The sequence below is a fragment of the Lactuca serriola genome, chromosome 1 (assembly GCF_051521515.1).
Source record: "Lactuca serriola cultivar US96UC23 chromosome 1, Lser_US96UC23_V15, whole genome shotgun sequence".
Lineage (NCBI taxonomy): Eukaryota > Viridiplantae > Streptophyta > Magnoliopsida > Asterales > Asteraceae > Lactuca > Lactuca serriola.
The window spans coordinates 207,097,769-207,107,205 of record NC_136408.1 but is presented as its reverse complement, the minus strand read 5'-3'; the positions used below and the strand labels follow the sequence as shown (position 1 = coordinate 207,107,205).

The window sequence follows — 9,437 nt, the reverse complement described above, 5'->3', positions numbered from 1 at the left end:
GAAACAAACGCAAACGGACAACGAAAAAGGGGGGTGCAACACGAGGACTTCCCAGGGGGTCACCCATCCTAGTACTACTCTCGCCCAAGCACGCTTAACTGCGGAGTTCTGATGGGATCCGGTGCATTAGTGCTGGTATGATCGCACCCGAAATACTATCCATGTTTATTGTTTTTATGTGTTAGAAGACGCCTTTGTTTTGGTACGCGGGGCGTGGGACCCACGTGACGGATCGGCTCCGTTCCAAAAATACGAAAACCATCAGCCATGAACCGGAGGGCACCCGAGCATAGAAATAGCAAGAAAGAAAGGAAAAAAAAGCACGTAAAACCTAGAAACAAACGCAAACGGACAACGAAAAAGGGGGGTGCAACACGAGGACTTCCCAGGGGGTCACCCATCCTAGTACTACTCTCGCCCAAGCACGCTTAACTGCGGAGTTCTGATGGGATCCGGTGCATTAGTGCTGGTATGATCGCACCCGAAATACTATCCATGTTTATTGTTTTTATGTGTTAGAAGACGCCTTTGTTTTGGTACGCGGGGCGTGGGACCCACGTGACGGATCGGCTCCGTTCCAAAAATACGAAAACCATCAGCCATGAACCGGAGGGCACCCGAGCATAGAAATAGCAAGAAAGAAAGGAAAAAAAAGCACGTAAAACCTAGAAACAAACGCAAACGGACAACGAAAAAGGGGGGTGCAACACGAGGACTTCCCAGGGGGTCACCCATCCTAGTACTACTCTCGCCCAAGCACGCTTAACTGCGGAGTTCTGATGGGATCCGGTGCATTAGTGCTGGTATGATCGCACCCGAAATACTATCCATGTTTATTGTTTTTATGTGTTAGAAGACGCCTTTGTTTTGGTACGCGGGGCGTGGGACCCACGTGACGGATCGGCTCCGTTCCAAAAATACGAAAACCATCAGCCATGAACCGGAGGGCACCCGAGCATAGAAATAGCAAGAAAGAAAGGAAAAAAAAGCACGTAAAACCTAGAAACAAACGCAAACGGACAACGAAAAAGGGGGGTGCAACACGAGGACTTCCCAGGGGGTCACCCATCCTAGTACTACTCTCGCCCAAGCACGCTTAACTGCGGAGTTCTGATGGGATCCGGTGCATTAGTGCTGGTATGATCGCACCCGAAATACTATCTATGTTTATTGTTTTTATGTGTTAGAAGACGCCTTTGTTTTGGTACGCGGGGCGTGGGACCCACGTGACGGATCGGCTCCGTTCCAAAAATACGAAAACCATCAGCCATGAACCGGAGGGCACCCGAGCATAGAAATAGCAAGAAAGAAAGGAAAAAAAAGCACGTAAAACCTAGAAACAAACGCAAACGGACAACGAAAAAGGGGGGTGCAACACGAGGACTTCCCAGGGGGTCACCCAGACAACGAAAAAGGGGGGTGCAACACGAGGACTTCCCAGGGGGTCACCCATCCTAGTACTACTCTCGCCCAAGCACGCTTAACTGCGGAGTTCTGATGGGATCCGGTGCATTAGTGCTGGTATGATCGCACCCGAAATACTATCCATGTTTATTGTTTTTATGTGTTAGAAGACGCCTTTGTTTTGGTACGCGGGGCGTGGGACCCACGTGACGGATCGGCTCCGTTCCAAAAATACGAAAACCATCAGCCATGAACCGGAGGGCACCCGAGCATAGAAATAGCAAGAAAGAAAGGAAAAAAAAGCACGTAAAACCTAGAAACAAACGCAAACGGACAACGAAAAAGGGGGGTGCAACACGAGGACTTCCCAGGGGGTCACCCATCCTAGTACTACTCTCGCCCAAGCACGCTTAACTGCGGAGTTCTGATGGGATCCGGTGCATTAGTGCTGGTATGATCGCACCCGAAATACTATCCATGTTTATTGTTTTTATGTGTTAGAAGACGCCTTTGTTTTGGTACGCGGGGCGTGGGACCCACGTGACGGATCGGCTCCGTTCCAAAAATACGAAAACCATCAGCCATGAACCGGAGGGCACCCGAGCATAGAAATAGCAAGAAAGAAAGGAAAAAAAAGCACGTAAAACCTAGAAACAAACGCAAACGGACAACGAAAAAGGGGGGTGCAACACGAGGACTTCCCAGGGGGTCACCCATCCTAGTACTACTCTCGCCCAAGCACGCTTAACTGCGGAGTTCTGATGGGATCCGGTGCATTAGTGCTGGTATGATCGCACCCGAAATACTATCCATGTTTATTGTTTTTATGTGTTAGAAGACGCCTTTGTTTTGGTACGCGGGGCGTGGGACCCACGTGACGGATCGGCTCCGTTCCAAAAATACGAAAACCATCAGCCATGAACCGGAGGGCACCCGAGCATAGAAATAGCAAGAAAGAAAGGAAAAAAAAGCACGTAAAACCTAGAAACAAACGCAAACGGACAACGAAAAAGGGGGGTGCAACACGAGGACTTCCCAGGGGGTCACCCATCCTAGTACTACTCTCGCCCAAGCACGCTTAACTGCGGAGTTCTGATGGGATCCGGTGCATTAGTGCTGGTATGATCGCACCCGAAATACTATCCATGTTTATTGTTTTTATGTGTTAGAAGACGCCTTTGTTTTGGTACGCGGGGCGTGGGACCCACGTGACGGATCGGCTCCGTTCCAAAAATACGAAAACCATCAGCCATGAACCGGAGGGCACCCGAGCATAGAAATAGCAAGAAAGAAAGGAAAAAAAAGCACGTAAAACCTAGAAACAAACGCAAACGGACAACGAAAAAGGGGGGTGCAACACGAGGACTTCCCAGGGGGTCACCCATCCTAGTACTACTCTCGCCCAAGCACGCTTAACTGCGGAGTTCTGATGGGATCCGGTGCATTAGTGCTGGTATGATCGCACCCGAAATACTATCCATGTTTATTGTTTTTATGTGTTAGAAGACGCCTTTGTTTTGGTACGCGGGGCGTGGGACCCACGTGACGGATCGGCTCCGTTCCAAAAATACGAAAACCATCAGCCATGAACCGGAGGGCACCCGAGCATAGAAATAGCAAGAAAGAAAGGAAAAAAAAGCACGTAAAACCTAGAAACAAACGCAAACGGACAACGAAAAAGGGGGGTGCAACACGAGGACTTCCCAGGGGGTCACCCATCCTAGTACTACTCTCGCCCAAGCACGCTTAACTGCGGAGTTCTGATGGGATCCGGTGCATTAGTGCTGGTATGATCGCACCCGAAATACTATCTATGTTTATTGTTTTTATGTGTTAGAAGACGCCTTTGTTTTGGTACGCGGGGCGTGGGACCCACGTGACGGATCGGCTCCGTTCCAAAAATACGAAAACCATCAGCCATGAACCGGAGGGCACCCGAGCATAGAAATAGCAAGAAAGAAAGGAAAAAAAAGCACGTAAAACCTAGAAACAAACGCAAACGGACAACGAAAAAGGGGGGTGCAACACGAGGACTTCCCAGGGGGTCACCCAGACAACGAAAAAGGGGGGTGCAACACGAGGACTTCCCAGGGGGTCACCCATCCTAGTACTACTCTCGCCCAAGCACGCTTAACTGCGGAGTTCTGATGGGATCCGGTGCATTAGTGCTGGTATGATCGCACCCGAAATACTATCCATGTTTATTGTTTTTATGTGTTAGAAGACGCCTTTGTTTTGGTACGCGGGGCGTGGGACCCACGTGACGGATCGGCTCCGTTCCAAAAATACGAAAACCATCAGCCATGAACCGGAGGGCACCCGAGCATAGAAATAGCAAGAAAGAAAGGAAAAAAAAGCACGTAAAACCTAGAAACAAACGCAAACGGACAACGAAAAAGGGGGGTGCAACACGAGGACTTCCCAGGGGGTCACCCATCCTAGTACTACTCTCGCCCAAGCACGCTTAACTGCGGAGTTCTGATGGGATCCGGTGCATTAGTGCTGGTATGATCGCACCCGAAATACTATCCATGTTTATTGTTTTTATGTGTTAGAAGACGCCTTTGTTTTGGTACGCGGGGCGTGGGACCCACGTGACGGATCGGCTCCGTTCCAAAAATACGAAAACCATCAGCCATGAACCGGAGGGCACCCGAGCATAGAAATAGCAAGAAAGAAAGGAAAAAAAAGCACGTAAAACCTAGAAACAAACGCAAACGGACAACGAAAAAGGGGGGTGCAACACGAGGACTTCCCAGGGGGTCACCCATCCTAGTACTACTCTCGCCCAAGCACGCTTAACTGCGGAGTTCTGATGGGATCCGGTGCATTAGTGCTGGTATGATCGCACCCGAAATACTATCCATGTTTATTGTTTTTATGTGTTAGAAGACGCCTTTGTTTTGGTACGCGGGGCGTGGGACCCACGTGACGGATCGGCTCCGTTCCAAAAATACGAAAACCATCAGCCATGAACCGGAGGGCACCCGAGCATAGAAATAGCAAGAAAGAAAGGAAAAAAAAGCACGTAAAACCTAGAAACAAACGCAAACGGACAACGAAAAAGGGGGGTGCAACACGAGGACTTCCCAGGGGGTCACCCATCCTAGTACTACTCTCGCCCAAGCACGCTTAACTGCGGAGTTCTGATGGGATCCGGTGCATTAGTGCTGGTATGATCGCACCCGAAATACTATCCATGTTTATTGTTTTTATGTGTTAGAAGACGCCTTTGTTTTGGTACGCGGGGCGTGGGACCCACGTGACGGATCGGCTCCGTTCCAAAAATACGAAAACCATCAGCCATGAACCGGAGGGCACCCGAGCATAGAAATAGCAAGAAAGAAAGGAAAAAAAAGCACGTAAAACCTAGAAACAAACGCAAACGGACAACGAAAAAGGGGGGTGCAACACGAGGACTTCCCAGGGGGTCACCCATCCTAGTACTACTCTCGCCCAAGCACGCTTAACTGCGGAGTTCTGATGGGATCCGGTGCATTAGTGCTGGTATGATCGCACCCGAAATACTATCCATGTTTATTGTTTTTATGTGTTAGAAGACGCCTTTGTTTTGGTACGCGGGGCGTGGGACCCACGTGACGGATCGGCTCCGTTCCAAAAATACGAAAACCATCAGCCATGAACCGGAGGGCACCCGAGCATAGAAATAGCAAGAAAGAAAGGAAAAAAAAGCACGTAAAACCTAGAAACAAACGCAAACGGACAACGAAAAAGGGGGGTGCAACACGAGGACTTCCCAGGGGGTCACCCATCCTAGTACTACTCTCGCCCAAGCACGCTTAACTGCGGAGTTCTGATGGGATCCGGTGCATTAGTGCTGGTATGATCGCACCCGAAATACTATCTATGTTTATTGTTTTTATGTGTTAGAAGACGCCTTTGTTTTGGTACGCGGGGCGTGGGACCCACGTGACGGATCGGCTCCGTTCCAAAAATACGAAAACCATCAGCCATGAACCGGAGGGCACCCGAGCATAGAAATAGCAAGAAAGAAAGGAAAAAAAAGCACGTAAAACCTAGAAACAAACGCAAACGGACAACGAAAAAGGGGGGTGCAACACGAGGACTTCCCAGGGGGTCACCCAGACAACGAAAAAGGGGGGTGCAACACGAGGACTTCCCAGGGGGTCACCCATCCTAGTACTACTCTCGCCCAAGCACGCTTAACTGCGGAGTTCTGATGGGATCCGGTGCATTAGTGCTGGTATGATCGCACCCGAAATACTATCCATGTTTATTGTTTTTATGTGTTAGAAGACGCCTTTGTTTTGGTACGCGGGGCGTGGGACCCACGTGACGGATCGGCTCCGTTCCAAAAATACGAAAACCATCAGCCATGAACCGGAGGGCACCCGAGCATAGAAATAGCAAGAAAGAAAGGAAAAAAAAGCACGTAAAACCTAGAAACAAACGCAAACGGACAACGAAAAAGGGGGGTGCAACACGAGGACTTCCCAGGGGGTCACCCATCCTAGTACTACTCTCGCCCAAGCACGCTTAACTGCGGAGTTCTGATGGGATCCGGTGCATTAGTGCTGGTATGATCGCACCCGAAATACTATCCATGTTTATTGTTTTTATGTGTTAGAAGACGCCTTTGTTTTGGTACGCGGGGCGTGGGACCCACGTGACGGATCGGCTCCGTTCCAAAAATACGAAAACCATCAGCCATGAACCGGAGGGCACCCGAGCATAGAAATAGCAAGAAAGAAAGGAAAAAAAAGCACGTAAAACCTAGAAACAAACGCAAACGGACAACGAAAAAGGGGGGTGCAACACGAGGACTTCCCAGGGGGTCACCCATCCTAGTACTACTCTCGCCCAAGCACGCTTAACTGCGGAGTTCTGATGGGATCCGGTGCATTAGTGCTGGTATGATCGCACCCGAAATACTATCCATGTTTATTGTTTTTATGTGTTAGAAGACGCCTTTGTTTTGGTACGCGGGGCGTGGGACCCACGTGACGGATCGGCTCCGTTCCAAAAATACGAAAACCATCAGCCATGAACCGGAGGGCACCCGAGCATAGAAATAGCAAGAAAGAAAGGAAAAAAAAGCACGTAAAACCTAGAAACAAACGCAAACGGACAACGAAAAAGGGGGGTGCAACACGAGGACTTCCCAGGGGGTCACCCATCCTAGTACTACTCTCGCCCAAGCACGCTTAACTGCGGAGTTCTGATGGGATCCGGTGCATTAGTGCTGGTATGATCGCACCCGAAATACTATCTATGTTTATTGTTTTTATGTGTTAGAAGACGCCTTTGTTTTGGTACGCGGGGCGTGGGACCCACGTGACGGATCGGCTCCGTTCCAAAAATACGAAAACCATCAGCCATGAACCGGAGGGCACCCGAGCATAGAAATAGCAAGAAAGAAAGGAAAAAAAAGCACGTAAAACCTAGAAACAAACGCAAACGGACAACGAAAAAGGGGGGTGCAACACGAGGACTTCCCAGGGGGTCACCCAGACAACGAAAAAGGGGGGTGCAACACGAGGACTTCCCAGGGGGTCACCCATCCTAGTACTACTCTCGCCCAAGCACGCTTAACTGCGGAGTTCTGATGGGATCCGGTGCATTAGTGCTGGTATGATCGCACCCGAAATACTATCCATGTTTATTGTTTTTATGTGTTAGAAGACGCCTTTGTTTTGGTACGCGGGGCGTGGGACCCACGTGACGGATCGGCTCCGTTCCAAAAATACGAAAACCATCAGCCATGAACCGGAGGGCACCCGAGCATAGAAATAGCAAGAAAGAAAGGAAAAAAAAGCACGTAAAACCTAGAAACAAACGCAAACGGACAACGAAAAAGGGGGGTGCAACACGAGGACTTCCCAGGGGGTCACCCATCCTAGTACTACTCTCGCCCAAGCACGCTTAACTGCGGAGTTCTGATGGGATCCGGTGCATTAGTGCTGGTATGATCGCACCCGAAATACTATCCATGTTTATTGTTTTTATGTGTTAGAAGACGCCTTTGTTTTGGTACGCGGGGCGTGGGACCCACGTGACGGATCGGCTCCGTTCCAAAAATACGAAAACCATCAGCCATGAACCGGAGGGCACCCGAGCATAGAAATAGCAAGAAAGAAAGGAAAAAAAAGCACGTAAAACCTAGAAACAAACGCAAACGGACAACGAAAAAGGGGGGTGCAACACGAGGACTTCCCAGGGGGTCACCCATCCTAGTACTACTCTCGCCCAAGCACGCTTAACTGCGGAGTTCTGATGGGATCCGGTGCATTAGTGCTGGTATGATCGCACCCGAAATACTATCCATGTTTATTGTTTTTATGTGTTAGAAGACGCCTTTGTTTTGGTACGCGGGGCGTGGGACCCACGTGACGGATCGGCTCCGTTCCAAAAATACGAAAACCATCAGCCATGAACCGGAGGGCACCCGAGCATAGAAATAGCAAGAAAGAAAGGAAAAAAAAGCACGTAAAACCTAGAAACAAACGCAAACGTACAACGAAAAAGGGGGGTGCAACACGAGGACTTCCCAGGGGGTCACCCATCCTAGTACTACTCTCGCCCAAGCACGCTTAACTGCGGAGTTCTGATGGGATCCGGTGCATTAGTGCTGGTATGATCGCACCCGAAATACTATCTATGTTTATTGTTTTTATGTGTTAGAAGACGCCTTTGTTTTGGTACGCGGGGCGTGGGACCCACGTGACGGATCGGCTCCGTTCCAAAAATACGAAAACCATCAGCCATGAACCGGAGGGCACCCGAGCATAGAAATAGCAAGAAAGAAAGGAAAAAAAAGCACGTAAAACCTAGAAACAAACGCAAACGGACAACGAAAAAGGGGGGTGCAACACGAGGACTTCCCAGGGGGTCACCCAGACAACGAAAAAGGGGGGTGCAACACGAGGACTTCCCAGGGGGTCACCCATCCTAGTACTACTCTCGCCCAAGCACGCTTAACTGCGGAGTTCTGATGGGATCCGGTGCATTAGTGCTGGTATGATCGCACCCGAAATACTATCCATGTTTATTGTTTTTATGTGTTAGAAGACGCCTTTGTTTTGGTACGCGGGGCGTGGGACCCACGTGACGGATCGGCTCCGTTCCAAAAATACGAAAACCATCAGCCATGAACCGGAGGGCACCCGAGCATAGAAATAGCAAGAAAGAAAGGAAAAAAAAGCACGTAAAACCTAGAAACAAACGCAAACGGACAACGAAAAAGGGGGGTGCAACACGAGGACTTCCCAGGGGGTCACCCATCCTAGTACTACTCTCGCCCAAGCACGCTTAACTGCGGAGTTCTGATGGGATCCGGTGCATTAGTGCTGGTATGATCGCACCCGAAATACTATCCATGTTTATTGTTTTTATGTGTTAGAAGACGCCTTTGTTTTGGTACGCGGGGCGTGGGACCCACGTGACGGATCGGCTCCGTTCCAAAAATACGAAAACCATCAGCCATGAACCGGAGGGCACCCGAGCATAGAAATAGCAAGAAAGAAAGGAAAAAAAAGCACGTAAAACCTAGAAACAAACGCAAACGGACAACGAAAAAGGGGGGTGCAACACGAGGACTTCCCAGGGGGTCACCCATCCTAGTACTACTCTCGCCCAAGCACGCTTAACTGCGGAGTTCTGATGGGATCCGGTGCATTAGTGCTGGTATGATCGCACCCGAAATACTATCCATGTTTATTGTTTTTATGTGTTAGAAGACGCCTTTGTTTTGGTACGCGGGGCGTGGGACCCACGTGACGGATCGGCTCCGTTCCAAAAATACGAAAACCATCAGCCATGAACCGGAGGGCACCCGAGCATAGAAATAGCAAGAAAGAAAGGAAAAAAAAAAGCACGTAAAACCTAGAAACAAACGCAAACGGACAACGAAAAAGGGGGGTGCAACACGAGGACTTCCCAGGGGGTCACCCATCCTAGTACTACTCTCGCCCAAGCACGCTTAACTGCGGAGTTCTGATGGGATCCGGTGCATTAGTGTTGGTATGATCGCACCCGAAATACTATCCATGTTT

The 9,437-nt window shown here is 49.6% G+C and overlaps 28 non-coding genes across 28 annotated transcripts; all 28 read right to left on the bottom strand.

Moving 5' to 3' along the window:
• Window positions 1-30: 30 nt before the first annotated feature.
• Window positions 31-149, bottom strand: LOC145081170 (5S ribosomal RNA). The gene has a single exon (XR_013695736.1). It is a non-coding gene; the product is annotated as a 5S ribosomal RNA (ribosomal RNA).
• Window positions 150-364: 215 nt separating this feature from the next.
• On the bottom strand, window positions 365-483 carry LOC145081169 (5S ribosomal RNA). Its single transcript, XR_013695735.1, has one exon. It is a non-coding gene; the product is annotated as a 5S ribosomal RNA (ribosomal RNA).
• A 215-nt stretch (window positions 484-698) lies between these two features.
• LOC145081167 (5S ribosomal RNA) lies at window positions 699-817 on the bottom strand. The gene has a single exon (XR_013695733.1). It is a non-coding gene; the product is annotated as a 5S ribosomal RNA (ribosomal RNA).
• Window positions 818-1,032: 215 nt separating this feature from the next.
• LOC145081166 (5S ribosomal RNA) lies at window positions 1,033-1,151 on the bottom strand. The gene has a single exon (XR_013695732.1). It is a non-coding gene; the product is annotated as a 5S ribosomal RNA (ribosomal RNA).
• Window positions 1,152-1,416: 265 nt separating this feature from the next.
• LOC145081165 (5S ribosomal RNA) lies at window positions 1,417-1,535 on the bottom strand. The gene has a single exon (XR_013695731.1). It is a non-coding gene; the product is annotated as a 5S ribosomal RNA (ribosomal RNA).
• Window positions 1,536-1,750: 215 nt separating this feature from the next.
• Window positions 1,751-1,869, bottom strand: LOC145081164 (5S ribosomal RNA). The gene has a single exon (XR_013695730.1). It is a non-coding gene; the product is annotated as a 5S ribosomal RNA (ribosomal RNA).
• A 215-nt stretch (window positions 1,870-2,084) lies between these two features.
• LOC145081163 (5S ribosomal RNA) lies at window positions 2,085-2,203 on the bottom strand. The gene has a single exon (XR_013695729.1). It is a non-coding gene; the product is annotated as a 5S ribosomal RNA (ribosomal RNA).
• A 215-nt stretch (window positions 2,204-2,418) lies between these two features.
• LOC145081161 (5S ribosomal RNA) lies at window positions 2,419-2,537 on the bottom strand. Its single transcript, XR_013695727.1, has one exon. It is a non-coding gene; the product is annotated as a 5S ribosomal RNA (ribosomal RNA).
• A 215-nt stretch (window positions 2,538-2,752) lies between these two features.
• LOC145081160 (5S ribosomal RNA) lies at window positions 2,753-2,871 on the bottom strand. The gene has a single exon (XR_013695726.1). It is a non-coding gene; the product is annotated as a 5S ribosomal RNA (ribosomal RNA).
• A 215-nt stretch (window positions 2,872-3,086) lies between these two features.
• On the bottom strand, window positions 3,087-3,205 carry LOC145081158 (5S ribosomal RNA). Its single transcript, XR_013695725.1, has one exon. It is a non-coding gene; the product is annotated as a 5S ribosomal RNA (ribosomal RNA).
• A 265-nt stretch (window positions 3,206-3,470) lies between these two features.
• On the bottom strand, window positions 3,471-3,589 carry LOC145081157 (5S ribosomal RNA). The gene has a single exon (XR_013695724.1). It is a non-coding gene; the product is annotated as a 5S ribosomal RNA (ribosomal RNA).
• Window positions 3,590-3,804: 215 nt separating this feature from the next.
• On the bottom strand, window positions 3,805-3,923 carry LOC145081156 (5S ribosomal RNA). Its single transcript, XR_013695723.1, has one exon. It is a non-coding gene; the product is annotated as a 5S ribosomal RNA (ribosomal RNA).
• Window positions 3,924-4,138: 215 nt separating this feature from the next.
• Window positions 4,139-4,257, bottom strand: LOC145081155 (5S ribosomal RNA). The gene has a single exon (XR_013695722.1). It is a non-coding gene; the product is annotated as a 5S ribosomal RNA (ribosomal RNA).
• Window positions 4,258-4,472: 215 nt separating this feature from the next.
• LOC145081154 (5S ribosomal RNA) lies at window positions 4,473-4,591 on the bottom strand. The gene has a single exon (XR_013695721.1). It is a non-coding gene; the product is annotated as a 5S ribosomal RNA (ribosomal RNA).
• A 215-nt stretch (window positions 4,592-4,806) lies between these two features.
• LOC145081153 (5S ribosomal RNA) lies at window positions 4,807-4,925 on the bottom strand. Its single transcript, XR_013695720.1, has one exon. It is a non-coding gene; the product is annotated as a 5S ribosomal RNA (ribosomal RNA).
• A 215-nt stretch (window positions 4,926-5,140) lies between these two features.
• Window positions 5,141-5,259, bottom strand: LOC145081152 (5S ribosomal RNA). The gene has a single exon (XR_013695719.1). It is a non-coding gene; the product is annotated as a 5S ribosomal RNA (ribosomal RNA).
• A 265-nt stretch (window positions 5,260-5,524) lies between these two features.
• Window positions 5,525-5,643, bottom strand: LOC145081151 (5S ribosomal RNA). The gene has a single exon (XR_013695718.1). It is a non-coding gene; the product is annotated as a 5S ribosomal RNA (ribosomal RNA).
• Window positions 5,644-5,858: 215 nt separating this feature from the next.
• Window positions 5,859-5,977, bottom strand: LOC145081149 (5S ribosomal RNA). The gene has a single exon (XR_013695716.1). It is a non-coding gene; the product is annotated as a 5S ribosomal RNA (ribosomal RNA).
• A 215-nt stretch (window positions 5,978-6,192) lies between these two features.
• LOC145081148 (5S ribosomal RNA) lies at window positions 6,193-6,311 on the bottom strand. The gene has a single exon (XR_013695715.1). It is a non-coding gene; the product is annotated as a 5S ribosomal RNA (ribosomal RNA).
• A 215-nt stretch (window positions 6,312-6,526) lies between these two features.
• On the bottom strand, window positions 6,527-6,645 carry LOC145081147 (5S ribosomal RNA). The gene has a single exon (XR_013695714.1). It is a non-coding gene; the product is annotated as a 5S ribosomal RNA (ribosomal RNA).
• Window positions 6,646-6,910: 265 nt separating this feature from the next.
• On the bottom strand, window positions 6,911-7,029 carry LOC145081146 (5S ribosomal RNA). Its single transcript, XR_013695713.1, has one exon. It is a non-coding gene; the product is annotated as a 5S ribosomal RNA (ribosomal RNA).
• Window positions 7,030-7,244: 215 nt separating this feature from the next.
• Window positions 7,245-7,363, bottom strand: LOC145081145 (5S ribosomal RNA). Its single transcript, XR_013695712.1, has one exon. It is a non-coding gene; the product is annotated as a 5S ribosomal RNA (ribosomal RNA).
• Window positions 7,364-7,578: 215 nt separating this feature from the next.
• On the bottom strand, window positions 7,579-7,697 carry LOC145081144 (5S ribosomal RNA). The gene has a single exon (XR_013695711.1). It is a non-coding gene; the product is annotated as a 5S ribosomal RNA (ribosomal RNA).
• A 215-nt stretch (window positions 7,698-7,912) lies between these two features.
• LOC145081143 (5S ribosomal RNA) lies at window positions 7,913-8,031 on the bottom strand. Its single transcript, XR_013695710.1, has one exon. It is a non-coding gene; the product is annotated as a 5S ribosomal RNA (ribosomal RNA).
• Window positions 8,032-8,296: 265 nt separating this feature from the next.
• Window positions 8,297-8,415, bottom strand: LOC145081142 (5S ribosomal RNA). Its single transcript, XR_013695709.1, has one exon. It is a non-coding gene; the product is annotated as a 5S ribosomal RNA (ribosomal RNA).
• Window positions 8,416-8,630: 215 nt separating this feature from the next.
• On the bottom strand, window positions 8,631-8,749 carry LOC145081141 (5S ribosomal RNA). The gene has a single exon (XR_013695708.1). It is a non-coding gene; the product is annotated as a 5S ribosomal RNA (ribosomal RNA).
• Window positions 8,750-8,964: 215 nt separating this feature from the next.
• On the bottom strand, window positions 8,965-9,083 carry LOC145081140 (5S ribosomal RNA). The gene has a single exon (XR_013695707.1). It is a non-coding gene; the product is annotated as a 5S ribosomal RNA (ribosomal RNA).
• A 217-nt stretch (window positions 9,084-9,300) lies between these two features.
• Window positions 9,301-9,419, bottom strand: LOC145084628 (5S ribosomal RNA). The gene has a single exon (XR_013699066.1). It is a non-coding gene; the product is annotated as a 5S ribosomal RNA (ribosomal RNA).
• Window positions 9,420-9,437: the final 18 nt, after the last annotated feature.